This window comes from Canis lupus, chromosome 12 (genome assembly GCF_003254725.2).
Source record: "Canis lupus dingo isolate Sandy chromosome 12, ASM325472v2, whole genome shotgun sequence".
Classification (NCBI taxonomy): Eukaryota; Metazoa; Chordata; class Mammalia; order Carnivora; family Canidae; genus Canis; species Canis lupus.
The window spans coordinates 9306533-9319726 of NC_064254.1; the positions used below are offsets into that span (position 1 = coordinate 9306533).

Genomic DNA, 13194 nt, shown 5'->3' on the forward strand with positions numbered 1-13194 from the left:
GTTCTGTCTCCCTCCCTGATATTTCCCACTCATTTTTTCTCCTTTCCCCTTTATTCCCTTTCACTATTTTTTATATTCCCCAAATGAATGAGACCATATAATGTTTGTCCTTCTCCAGTTGACTTATTTCACTCAGCATAATACCCTCCAGTTCCAACCACGTCAAAGCAAATGGTGGGTATTTGACCATGACAGTTTTTAGAAGACCGATGGCTCATTAGCTCCCGGCTTTGTACTCTAGTCCAGTGTGCCAGCCCAGATCCTCATCTGAAGAGGCCAGGGCTTAGGTGGGGTGATGGGCAGGTCCTGGACATGAAATATCTATGTGGGATGGTGGTGGGTTCTGGGTCCAGGCTTTTTGACTGGTTTCATGTGACAGAATAGAGGCTTCCCTTGCTGAGAGACCTTGCCCCTGCCTTTTTACATTGACAGCCATGTTTGCCACCACTTCTGCTCCTACCATGGACTCCCTGATGGCTGAGACACAAAAGTGGAGAAAAGTGAAAGGAAAAAAATCAAGGATCCCCATCCCCCCACCCATGCCCTCCCTGCCTTATAGGAGTTCCCAATTTCACTGCTCTGACCAGAACCAGAACCAGAAGAAACCAGAAGGTTTCTTCTGTGTCTTTCTGTCTACACCAAGTGCTGACTTCAGGTTTCAGGCTATGCTAAGTTCAGGCTCTGCTCAGCAGAGCCTCAAGTACAAAATAGGCCCCACTCACAACCAGTTTGGTGGTCCTTGGACTCCTGGTTCCCCCAGCCCCCAGTCCACTTGCAAGTACTTACTGTTCAGAGACTTCACATAGCTGCACCAGGTACTCTGTCCAGGTTCTATACCCAGTGAGGGAGGTGGCCACGTGTTTACTGCATCCTACCGAGAACTGGAACATAATAAGATTTTAAAGCCTTGTCGAGTTATAAAAGCCTTGGTCCTTCTCTTGCCTCCAAGAGGAAGGAGACAAGTCCTGGCTGACTGTCACATTGTCCTATTCCTCATGAAAACACAATCACACCTATTCACTTATTCATTCTCTTAAACATTTCTTGAGCACCAGTGCTGTCTGTGCTAGGCCCCTTCTAGACACTGAGAGTTTAGCAATGAAAAATAGACAAAGCCACTGCCAGACAAAGCAGTCAGAATATAAACAAATAATTAAATATATAATATGTAGGTGATAAAACTATTGTGCAAAATAAAGGAATGCAAAAGGATGGGAATGCTTCTTTACAAAGGGTGGACGGGCAGAGCTTCTTTGAATAGGTAATGAAATGTAAGGAGAAAGTAGAAAAAAAGTGAGCTCTCTAAATATTTCAGGCAGAAGTATTCCAGGAAGAAGAAATTGCCAAGGCTCTCTGAGGGCAGAGAGAGCCTGTGTGGTATGTCTGAGGAATAACCAGAGGCCCACATAAGGGAGCACAGGGCAAGGAGGCATGCAGTTGAGGATGAGGTCAAAGGTTGGCTGGGGCAGAGGGCCATGGGAAAGATCACATGTGACCATGAAGGCCATTGTTAGGACTTGGGGAAATGTGGAATTTGACACAGAGGAGTGACATTATCTGACTTATAATTTAATGGGATCAGTCTGACTGCTGTTTTTGGAATAGATTGGGGTAGGGGGGTAGAGGCCAAGAAGGAAGCAGAGAAATCCTCTAGAAGACTATTAAAATAATTCAGAGAGAGAAAACCATGTATTTATTGGTGCGGGGGCAATCAGATGGAGGAAGTTAGAAATGGTTGTGTTCTGAATATATGTCGAAGGTAGAGTGGACAAGAGCTGTTGACATGAAGGGGCTGATAAAGAGAGAAAGTGAATAGTCAACTTGGAGTTTCTCTGGAGACTCTTTGGCAATCATCCTGCTGACCCAGGGATCTCCAAGCCAATATCCCGACATCATGATGTTAAGCCACTTAAGGAATACTCCCTAGGAAAGAGGATTCACTGCCTCACACAACAGCCTTACCCAGCCCCTTAAAGTTCTTTCTTGTACTCACTCAAAGCCCATGTCCCCGTGTCTTTCTCTCACTGCTCCTGATGCACTACAGGGCAGGTGTTCACACCTGTTACAGACAATCCTCCAGATTCCTGGTAAAGATCTGCTTCTCCCTCCATTCACATCCTTTATCAGTGCTGCTTTCAATGCCTCTGGACATGAACAAACCCAAGAAAGAAACAGCTGTGGGTGCTCCACTGGGTAGAGCTCCTTCTGAAACATAGTTCACAAATTTTGGTAAATGATTCACATTCAGACCACAAATCTAAATTTGGAAAAATGCACTACTTGTCTCCATCCTTTTTTTCAGGTGGGGAGAATTAGAGAGTTAGCTGTATTCTTGCTTCCTTATCACCGAGAAAACCAAAGCAATTAGAAGTGTGCTTCCTTAGACACCACCTGTTAGCATCCATGTCCACACTCTCCTTTTTTGCCCATTGTAGTAAATGAACTATCTGTGCTCCCATCTCAAACCAGTACCTTCACTTTTCTATTATATCTCACCCCTTCTCCCATGTTCAGGAACATTAGTGTCCCTAAAAACTGGAGGGAACGATGGAGTAGAACTAATATTTTAAAAGCAGAATTCAAGAACTCTTTATGGAAATAGGAGAAAACCTGAATTTATGTAAAGGTCAACTATGAGCTTGGAAAAATGGAGAATGATCAACTCAGAGACAAAGCCTATACAATTATTAAAGACAAAGAAGCACTACTCAAGGCCTTCAGACACTAGTCATAATACCTACAAAAGTATTCAAATACTATTGGCATGAGGATATTTAAGAGCAACCTGCAACGCAGGGCAAAAATGGAGGATTATTTTCAGAAGAAAGGAAATACGTTGTGAGTCAAGGACACTCTCTGATGCATAGCTATCATTCAATTATCAAGGCTATTGAAAAACTATATATGCAAAGAGTGAGAATTCTGTAAACATGAGCCCTTCTTAGATAACCTGCTAGAGGATAAACTCCGTCTAATCAAGAGATGACTGGTTGGGGGCATCTTTTGGCAAAAGAATGATGGTGAGTGTGTAGTGTATTTAAGGTATATTTAGAGCACGTAGATCTAAACATTAAACAAGGATCAGGGACAAAGGTGGAAGATAATTTGCAAATGGCATATGTTCTGACCAAGTAGAAAGAATGCAACTTAAGACTTGAACTAAGAAAGAAGACAGAAAGACCAAAGTAGAATAAGGTCATTGCATTGGGAATAGGTGGGAATCCAATGACACCATTTAGAATAGAAAATCTATAGAAGTGCAGATAGTTCATAGTTAAGTGAGAAAAAAGGGAAATAAGGATATTATAAAAGATATCAATACAAAGGTAACTATTAGAGCAAAATTGTACCCTTTTGTAAATACCAAAGCAATTTAGAAAAAGAGCAAAGGAAACATAAAGAGAAACAAAGTAAACATAACATAGAACTGACACCAATATATTAGTCGTATCAATAAATGTGAAGGAGATTAACTTGCCCAGCAAAAGAAATAGATTTTCAAAATATCTTACAAAACAAAACCCCAGTCCCTTCTATATATATAAAAGAAACACTTGAAACAAAGTGATTCAAAGGATAAAAATTTTTAAAAGGGTAAAAAAAGTGATGCTAGCTAAATAGAATAACTCTAAAGAATGGTAGCACTAATATTAGTGCAGAATTTAGGCCAAAAAGCATCCAGTGAGACAAATAAAATATATCACAATGCAAAAAACCACAATCTACAATAAAAGCTATTAGTTATTAATATCTATGGAACCAGATTACACAGAAACCACTTCTCTATGAATAGAAATGCAAGGAGAAATAGATAGAAACAATAATGATAAGACAGATTTACACACCATTCTCAGGCCAAGAAGGGCATGTGAACAAAAAATAAGTATGGATAGAGAAGACTTAACCAACTTAATGATAAATTAGATTTCATAAATATGTATTAAATGCTGTACCCTTTAATAAAGAATATATATTCTTCTCAAGCAGACATGAAATATTTATCAAAATTGATCATATATTATATCACAAAGGAAACATAAGTAGGTTCCATAGTAGGAATATTATAAACTGAATTCTCTGATCACAATGCAGTAAAAGTAGAAATAAAAGCAAACATTTAAAAAGCTCTTCTGAAGATGGAGAAAAAGGGACTGACTTCATTCTCCCTCCTAGTACAATAATAAAAAGTTTGAGCAAAATATATGAAACAATACCAGGTGTCAAGCCATGAAGGACAGTGATCCTGAAGACTTGGGAACAAATGAGATGAGTTCTACAATTTCATCTGCTTAGTGCCTGCAGAGAATTCCAGGCCCACTGCAGGGAACACAGTGGACTGCCTGCCTGACTTGAGGAGTTGAGAACCTAAGCCAATCAAGGGACCTGGGGTTCACACGATAGAGTATAAGAGAGAGGACAACTGCAGACAGTCCCTCTCAAGTATTCAAAAGAATGCCAGTCAGCACATATGTGTGAGGAAATTACCTCAGTCCATTTGGGCTGCTAGAATAAAGTACCATTACCTGCCAGCTTATAAACAACAGAAATTTATTTCTCACAGTTCTGGAAGCTGGAAGTCTGGGATCTGGATGCCTGCATGGTTGGGTGAGGGCCCTCTTCTGGTAGTAGACTTCTCACTGTAGTACTCACATGGTGGGAGGGGCCTGGAGCTTCTCTGGAGACTCTTTTATAAGGCTAAGTATAACTGCTCATGACTTAAGTACTCCCCAAGGGCCCCACCTACTAATCCATCATCTTTGGGGGATTTCAACATATGAATTTTGGGAGTGAAACACACATCCAGACCATAGCATTACCCAAAACCACAGAAAGAACCACCTGAAAGGAATACTGAAAAGAAATACTGCTGGGTACTCTCACATGACCAAGAGTAGTGTCTGCTCCAAGCAGCTGAACTAGAAAACCTCATAATTCATACAGAATTGTGCAGAGTACTCAGAAGGATCTTGTCTCAAATTTGGGGATTAATTAGCCCTAGACTAAACACTGCTTTGGCTATGACACATCTTTAATGTAAAGCCTAAAAGGACTGAACTCTTTCCAAGTAACTATATCCCAAAACAAAGCTCAGGAACAAAAATACATTACAATTCATAATGTCTGGCATCCAACAAAAAATTACCTGGCAGGTAAAAAAGCAGGGAAATATAACCTATAATGAGGAGGAAAGTCAATTAATTAAAACCAACCAGAAGTAGACATAAATGTTAGAATTAGCAGAGACACTAAGATGGTTATTATAACTGTAATCCATATGTTCAAAATTTAGTTTAATGAAAAAGAAGAAGCAAAAAGGACCCAAATCAAATACCTAGAGAGGAAAACTGCAATGCTTCATGTGAAAGACACACTAGATGGGACTAACAACTAAGATTAGACATTGGAGAAGAAAAGATTAGTGAATTTAAGACATAGCAATAGAAGGTATCTAGAATGAAATGCACAGGAAAACATAATAAAAAAGAAAATGAAAAGAGCATCATCAGTGAGCAATAGGACAACTTCAAACTGCGTATTATACCTATATTTGGAGATCCCAGCAGAGAAGATAGGAAAGGGAGATATTAAAAAAAGAAATCTGAAGAAGTACTGGTTTGAATTCTCCAAATATGATAAAAACTATTAACAGTCTCAAGAAGGTTAATAAACCCCAAGCACAAGAAACACAAAGAAAACCACTCTAAGCCAAGTAATAAAATTACTCAAAACCACCGATAAAGGAAAACCTTAAAAGCAATCAGAGAAGAAGATACCTTACATAAAGAAGAAAAAAGACAAGGGCGCTACCAGATTTCTAGTCAGAAACAATGCAAGCAAGAAGATGGTGAAGCAACATCTCTAAAGTACTGAAAAAAACTAAATTGTCAACCTAGAATTCAATACCCAGTGAAAGTATCTTTCAAAAACTAATGCAAATACATATATATATATATTTTTTTTAGACAGACCAAAGCTGAAAAAATTCATGCTTGCAGAGCCACACTACAAGGTTTGTTAAAGAAGTCTTTCAAGCAGAGGAAAATGATACCAGATGGAAATATAAAATTTCACAATAAGGAGCACTGAAAATGGTAGCTATATGAATAAATATGTAAGATTTTATTCTTATTTAAATCTCTTCAAAGATAGTAACATTTAAGTAAAAAACATTGTAGTGTAGAGTTTATAATATACGTGAAAGTAAAATATATGGCAGAAATAGCATAAAGTCGGAAATATACCATGGAGAGGTTTGCTTCCTATAATATGTATGATGAAGTATAAAATTACTTGAAAGTAAATTGTGATAAGTTAGTGACATATACTATAAATCCTAAAACAACCACTAAAATGGCAAAACAAAGTTTTGTTTTCTGTTGGTTTATAGTTCATAAGCCAACAGAAGAGAGAAAAATGTTAAATTAATTTAAAGGAAAGCAAGATAAAGAAAAATAAAAATCAAGAACATATGGGACAAATAGAAATCAAACTGCAAGATGGTATACTTACACCTAACCATATCAATAATCTCATTACACGTAAATGGTCTAAACACTCCAATAAAAAGGCAGAGATTGTTAAAATGGATAAAAAAGCAATCTCTACTATTGCTGCCCACAAAAAACTCACTTTAAATACAAAGACACAAATACATTAAGGCAAGGAAATGGGAAAAGATAAGCTGTGCTACAACTAATCAAAAGAAAGCTGGTGTGGCCATACCAATATTAAACTAGGTAGATTTCAGAACAAAGACTATTATCAGAGATAAAGAATGTAATTTCACATGATAATCAATCAATTGAGAGGACAAATATAACTTAGAATCAGAATATAAGCTGTTGGTTAGATAATAGTATTGTATAGATGTTAACTTTCCTAATTGATAACTGTATAACTATTACATGAGAATTTCCTTATTTTCAGAAATAGTTAATTATGAAGAATAAACAGGCACAATGTAATACAACTTACTACCAAGTGAGAGAGAGAGAAAGCAAATATATCAAAATGTTAACGATGAATAGATCTGCTTAAGAATATTTAGGAAATCATGTACTATTATTACAGCTTTTCTATAAAATTTGCAACCAACACAAAAAAATGTGAAAAAATTATATTCACTTCACTCCCATAATAGTCCTTATTCACAAGAAGTATCCCACTTTCTTTACTTTATATCCCTTCTTAAGTTCTAATATCAAATACTTAATAAATGTTTATTATGAATCTCTCTCCATAAAAATATAAGCTCTCAGGAACAGGAATTGGCTATTTAGTAGAGTGAGGTAATCCTGAATTTCTAGGACTATACCTAGCACTTAGTAGATGGAGGATTAATATTCTTAAATGAGTGAATACATGTTACAGTTGGGTAAAACCAGCTATAGTCAGATGATCTGTGTTCCAATCCTTATTCTTACTGTTACTGGATACAACATGGGCAGGTAACTAAGCTTCTCAGAAGTTAGCTCCTAATGAGTAGTTACCTAAAAGAGAAATAGGGAGTGTGATGTCAGCAAAAATGGGCAGAACTCCAAAAGTCTGCCCTTCCACAAAAGCAATGAATAAAGTGACAAAAACTGAGAATCAACATTTTCAGGATTCTGGAATCGAATCAATATTATACAGCAAAGCATGGGCATTATTAATCAAGAAAAACACATATGAGTCTCAGTGAAATGTGACATTTTGACCTACCTGGTACCATCTCCCACTCCCCAGCTTGGCAGTGGCCTGAGGAAAACAACTGGTATTCCCAGTATGTACCTGGCATGAGGCGGAACAGAATAGATCCTATTCTCAAACAATTGTGGGTTTTGTTTTGACCTGTCTAATGGCTTCTTGAAGAACTGTCTCAAAGAGCTTATTTTATTTCACCTAACTCAGAACTATCCCAGGGTTGAAGCAGCTACCCAGGGAGAATTTGTCAAAAATACTTAATACCAAATGTGTTAGCTGCTGCTTCCTCAGGCAAAGACTAACAGTTGGGGAAACAATAGTCTGACCTAAAAGCCTGGAAAGGAAAGGCTGGAGAATGAGATTCATTGAAGAATAAGGATTTTGGAATGCTGTCACATATTTCTGGGAATCCAGAAGGCTATGCATATACCCAGGGCTGGGTACATGCTCCGAAAAGACCTGAGAAGGTCCTAAGCTCTTGTCTCTGGCTGATCTTTGGGCTCTAAACAAGCAGGAAGTAAAGGATAAGGTAAAACTGTAAAATGTTTGGATAAGTGTTGCATGCATGTCCCAACACACACACACACACACACACACACACACACTCATACACACACACACACACACACACACACAGGCCACCCACTAAAACTAGAAGTTTTTAGCTTGTTTTTGTTTTGTTTTAGTTCCAAGCATTTAAAGAAATTTCTGTGAAATCACTAACTGACCATAAATCTAACAGAACAGACTTTAATGATCACACATGAGAAAGGATACAAACTGCACAAAGTTAGTTGAAAACAGTCATGAAACAAACAAGAAGGAAAATGCAAATCAAAACCACAGTGAGATACCACTTCACACCTACTAGGATGGCTATAAACTGTTTTTAAAAATGAAAATAACAAGCATTGATGAGGAGAAACCAGAACCTTCATATATTGCTGTTGGAAATGTAAAAAGGTATAGCCATTGTGGAAAGCCTTTTGGCAGTTCCTCAAAAAGCTAAACATAGAGTTGCCACATGGCTCAAAAATTCCACTTCTAGGTACATATCAAAAAAATTAAAAACAAAAATTCAAATAAAAATGTGTACACATATGTTTACAGCAGAGTTATTATACCCCCAAAGTAGAAACAATCCAAATATCTATCAACATGAATGGATAAACAAAATAAGGTATATTCATGTAGTGGAATATTATTTGGCCTTAAAAAGAATGTTACATGTTGTAGCATGGAGAATCCTTGAAAACATTATATGGGTCAAAGAAGCCAGACACAAAAGATCATAGGTTGTGTGATCCATTTACACGAAATGTGCAGAATAGACAAATCCGTCAAAAGAGAAAACGGATTAGTGCATTGCTCTAGGCTAAAGAAAAGGAAGAATGGGGGATCCCTGGGTGGCGCAGCGGTTTGGCGCCTGCCTTTGGCCCAGGGCGCGATCCTGGAGACCCGGGATCGAATCCCACGTCGGGCTCCCGGTGCATGGAGCCTGCTTCTCCCTCTGCCTGTGTCTCTGCCTCATTCTCTCTCTCTCTCTGTGACTATCACAAATAAATAAAAATTAAAAAAAAAAGAAAAGAAAAGGAAGAATGGGGAGTGACTGCTTAGCATGTACGGACTTCTTTTGGGGGTGGGTGTGTGACAAAATGTTCTGGAATTCAATAGTGATAATGGTTGCACAACATTGTGGATGTAGTAAAAGCCACGGAATCGTACATTTTAAAATGGCTAAGATGGTGAACTTTACGTTATGTGCATTTTTAAAAAGGGAATATGGGATGCCCAGATATGATGATGCATTCTGAATTTTCCAGGAGTGAGTCTTTCAAAATAAGTGCCGGGGAAATATTAACAAGTGAGCCTCCTCCAACTAGCCTCTAAGGCATTGCCCCCTTCTCATTGGTCAGGGGCATTCTCATCAGCTCAGCAACCCTCTCCCATTGGCTGGATCCTTGATGAGGAGGCTCTGAGTGAGAGCCCGGCCCTTGCAGCAGGGCAGCGAGGAAGCCAGGGACGATGACCAAGCTCTCTTTAGGGGTCTGGGGAGCTCCATGAGGCTGGTTACGCATTTCTCTTTGGTGAAAGGTCTTTGGTTGGTTGGAAAATTTCAGGAATTGGTGTTAGGAGGGTCTGAATTGCAGCTGTGGCCCTAAATCTTGTGTGTGCCCTGGGCCTTCTGGATGCTGCTTTCCTCCGAGGGAGGATAAAAGTTCCAGGGAGCACAGGCAGCCCGGGACTCCAAGGCCTGGTAAATATAAAGCGAAGGACACTGCCCTGGGAGGCCAGGCCGGGGCTGACCGCTTTCTGGCATGCCCGGGATCGGTCCCCTCCCAGCCCCCCGCACCCCACCGACCCGGGCCGCCCCGCCCCCGCTCCTGTCGGCGCCCCTGACCCGAGCCGAGCGGCCCGCGGGTTGCGCGCTCTCTGGAGGCGGGGCCGGCCGGGGACGGGGGGGGGGGGGGGGGCGGCCTCCCACCCGGGGAGGGTCGCGGGGAGGGGGCGATGGGAGCCGAGGCGGTTAATTTGGAGCAGCGCCTGCCTCAGTTTCTCCGTGGTGGCTCTGAGTTGACTTCATAGCTGACACAGCGGCTCAGGCGCAGCCGCCTCCTCCAAGGAAGATCAGAACTGCTTTAGGACGCAGGAAAGCCCCCGCGGCCCCGGCGGTGGAACGGGCGCCCCCTCTCGCTTACCCCAGGTTGGGTGCACGAGTGGCGGCCTCCGTCCCAGGCCACCGCCGGGTCCGGTCCTCCCCCTCCAGGCGCCGCACGCCGAGCCCCCGCGGAGCCCCTGCCCCTCCCCTTGCCGCGGGCTCACCCTCGCATTTCCGCGCCCCTTTCTCCCGCTACCTGTGGTTTTATCTCCTGTGGAAGGATGCCATTCCCCCTCCCGAGGGACCTCCGCCTGCAGGTGGCGGGGAGAGCTCGGCCTCGGAGGAGCGGACGAGCCTGGGGGGATGTTGCTCCTCCTCCGTTCCTCCCTTCTCGCCTCCCGTCCCACGGCCAGGGAGGGGGCTTGGGCTGGTGGTCTATGGATGCAACGGAATAGTGCTCAGCCGTGAGAAACACGAACACCCACCGTTTGCTTCGACGTGGGTGGAACTGGGGGGTATGCTGAGTGAGGTCAGTCGGCGAAGGACATCATTATATGGTCTCGTTCATTTGGGGAATATAAAAATAGTGAAAGGGAATAAAGGGGAAAGGAGAGAAAATGAGTGGGAAATATCAGAGAGGGAGACAGAACAGGAGAGACTCCTAACTCTGGGAAACGAAAAAGGGGTGGTGGGAAGGGAGGTGGGCGGGGGGTTGGGGTGACTGGGTGACCGGCACTGAGTGGGGCACTTGACGGGTTGAGCACTGGGTGATATGCTATATGTTGGCAAATTGAACCCCCCAAAAAAAGAAAAAGAAAAAAAATTAAGAAGAAACAACAGCTTTAGGCAAGGATGTGAAGTAAGGGGGACACTTTTATACTGTTGGTGAGAATGCAAACTGGTGCAGCCACTCTCAAAACCTGCATGAAATTTCCTTAATAAAAGTTAAAAATAGAACTATCCTTAGATCCAGGAATTGCACATACTAGGTATTTACCCAAAAAATCGAAATACTCATCTTGAAGGAATGTTTATAGCAGAATTAGCCACAATAGCCAAACTATAGAAAAAAAGTCTAGATGGCTAAAGAAGTGGTATACACACACACACACACACACACACGCACACAATGGTGAGATATAGATAGATAGATAGATAAATAGATAGATAGACATAGATATAGATAGATATGAATATCTTGCTATTTGCAGCAATGTGAATGGAACTAGAGTTTTGTGCTAATCAAAATAAGTCAGTCAGAGAAAAATAAATACCATATTATTTCATTCATACTTGGAATTTAAGGGGTAGGGTAGAAATCGTAGGGTAGAAAAAGATAGAGGCGAACCAAGAAACAGACTCTTAACTACAGAGAACTGATGTTTACCAAAGGGGAGGTGGGTGGGGGATGGGTAAATAGTTGATGGGAATTAAAAAAAAAAAAACAAAAACTGCAGACCTGGAAGCAGGAAATCTCCTCTGCAGGGCTAGGGGCTCCCTTCCTGGATGGGGGGGAAGGGGGAGGGACACTAACCCCTTCAGGTGTCCTCCCACCTGAAACGTGACACAATAGTAAGGCCTGGGTTAGAAGCTCGGTGAGAATGGGGGTGAAGTGAATGTCTTTTGAAAACAAGTGTGCTGCACATTGCTTGTGGTCCTAACTTGTGGCTCTAACTTGGTCGGTTTTGCCCCCACTTTGCCTCCACTTCCGTGTATCAAGTTTGCCATGATTTCCTTTTACTTTCACAGGACTGGTCGCTGCCTGGGATCATCAGTCAAGCCATAACCAAGAGTGTGGAGGCTGTCGTTCTGCGAAAACAGTCATCTTCTAGGAACTAGGAACCCACCCTTCTGGAGTCCCCATCCCAGCTGGACCTTCTCCACTCCTCCTTTCCCAGCCTTTACTGAAGTTTTAGCTATCTGGGAAAAGATCTGCTAGTAGGACCTGGGGCTTTTGTTCCTTGCACCACCCACTCACTGTGGGCTTTTGTATCAGTGCAGAGGATGGGTCCTTTCCCCTTATCTTTTCCCCCATTTGAGCTCAGCTCAGACCCAAAGGCTCTTCCATTTACCATCAACATGGAAACTTGGCTCTTCATGTGGGTGTATTCACCCTCTTTTGTGCATTATCTTGTTCCTCAAAACTGCCCTTCCAGGAAGGAGGCCTGTGTAGTCAAGGGACCGGCCAGTCACACCCGGAGGTGACTGAGCCTCTCATATCTCAGGTCGGGTAGACCAATTTAATAAAGGCTTATGTACTTGACTGCTGGGACCTGTGATTGGTGTGCCAAGTCAGAAGATTTGGATGGTCCTTTTTTTTTTTTTTTTTCATCCAAACTCACAGTGTCTGTGCCACAGAGAAAGGGGCAATGAGAAGAGGTGGGGGAGGGCTGTTATAAGGGGTATCCCTGGCTCTCCCTCCTCCCTCTTTGAAAAATGCTCCTCATTATCTCAGGAAGGGATCTGACTCCAATGGGTTTGCTAGACACTTGGCAGGGTTTTCTCTGAGCATCTGCATTGTGATAGGTAAGAACCAAAGGAACAAATTTATCCATCGGAATGTCAGATCACTAGGAAGGATGTAAAAGGGAGTAAATAGTGATTCATATTGAGGTCCTGGAATTTTATTAGTTACTATTTTTATAACTTTGTTCTCTTAGTCCTTGATTAAGGATAAAGGGAGAATAAGGAACACCTCATTGGCGGGAGGGAATCGATCAAAGAGTACAGGGATCCTGTCAATGGGCCTATGCTGTGCACCTGGCAGGTGGCGGGCAACTTTTCTGGATCTCACAGTTGGTAGTGAAAGTCCTTGCAGAAAACAAAGCATTCACTTGCTGGGGCTTCAGAGGTTGCCCAGGACCCTGCCCCCTCTTCCTTTCTTGTTTTGCCCCTGTGCCATGGAGACCGGA

The 13194-nt window shown here is 41.8% G+C and overlaps 1 long non-coding RNA gene across 1 annotated transcript; it reads left to right on the forward strand.

The window, feature by feature from the left end:
• The first annotated feature begins 9651 nt into the window (after window positions 1–9651).
• On the forward strand, window positions 9652–12545 carry LOC112641550 (uncharacterized). Its single transcript, XR_003124696.3, has 2 exons — window positions 9652–9940; window positions 12032–12545. It is a non-coding gene; the product is annotated as an uncharacterized LOC112641550 (long non-coding RNA).
• Window positions 12546–13194: the final 649 nt, after the last annotated feature.